The 1,292-nt window shown below is 45.9% G+C and overlaps 1 protein-coding gene across 1 annotated transcript in view; it reads right to left on the bottom strand.

The window, feature by feature from the left end:
* MYO3A (myosin IIIA) overlaps positions 1-1,292 on the bottom strand; it is a 410,482-nt gene that overhangs the window by 92,813 nt on the left and 316,377 nt on the right. The window lies entirely within an intron of this gene.

The raw sequence follows: 1,292 nt of genomic DNA, 5'->3' as shown, positions 1-1,292 counted from the left end.
CTGGACTACATTCTGGAAGGAGGGCAGGCCTTGGAAATGTCTGAGAAGAAATTCAGAAAAATGATTATAATATGTAACAAAACACTTTACAATGGGGCTTCCGGTTTGGTGGCGGCAGAGCAGTCAGGTAGGACAGGCTCTGTGGGGGAGAGGCTGAAAACACAGAGATGTGGCTCTCATGAAACTGCACCAGAGCTCTGGATCTAGCATAAGGGTTGGGGCTAGGGTGTCAGTTTCCTGCAACCACCAGTGGGAAAATCACGATATAAAGGAAAAAGGAAAACACTGAAGTTTGTAAATCGGCCAAGACATGGGACTCCCTCTGCAGCCATCCCGAATAGGCGGAAGTCAGAGGGTGGGGCTACAGGCTGACTGGCACAGGGAACCAGTGCTAAAAGCAATGCCATGACATTTGCAAAAGGTGTAGGGGGATTCTATGTTTTTACCTCCTCTTCCCTGTTGCACCTTCTTTGCCCAGCCTGGATGCCTTCAGGTGGGTGGGTGCGCACCCCATAAAAAGTCCAGCGATGAGACCACAGCTTTCCCACGGCACAGAGTGAAAGAGCCCCATCAGCCCAAAGGCAAATTCTTGGCTGCTGCTTTTGACTCCTACCTGTGGGATCCTGCCCTAAAATTAACTTGTGCAAGACAACTAACCCCTGCCTACCCAGCAAGAAAAAAAGCAGGCTGGCCTGACAGACAAACCATATGAACACTATGAAACCCCAACATAAAAAGACGCAGCTATTTCAAGAATTACGATGTGCACACACAGATACTTAACGGACCTTCAGAGATAAAAATAATAAACAATCTTTCTCCCATTAACTTCTCAATATTTATTTGTACACCTCTAGGGTGGTGACTAGAGGAGGGACCTGAGTGAGTGGACACCCTCACTCACTACTGGAGGCTTCTATGGTGCACACACACTGCCTGTGTAGCAAGGCAACTGGAGAGTCAGCCAGAGTTTTAGTTTTGTTTCAAAGTGGAGGTTCTTGTCTCTGCTTTTATATTACTTCTGCTTTTGGGCCTTTGGATCACACATTTCTCCTGGAGATGAGAGCTTTTTTTCCCCTACGTTACCCAAGAAGAGTAAGCAATTGAGGCCATATATCCAAGCTACAAGTATATCCCATAATATTCCACCATTGAGACAAGAGCCAATAACAGCTGCTAAGCATTACATGCGAAAAGGGAAGCATATCTCCTGATCATATCCACCAGGAGACACCCAGTAAGGTTAATAACACAACAACAAACATCCATTTAAGCATAAAAAACCTACATAA

Source organism: Chrysochloris asiatica, unplaced genomic scaffold (genome assembly GCF_000296735.1).
Source record: "Chrysochloris asiatica unplaced genomic scaffold, ChrAsi1.0 scaffold00172, whole genome shotgun sequence".
Lineage (NCBI taxonomy): Eukaryota > Metazoa > Chordata > Mammalia > Afrosoricida > Chrysochloridae > Chrysochloris > Chrysochloris asiatica.
This window is presented reverse-complemented; position numbering and strand designations above follow the sequence as displayed.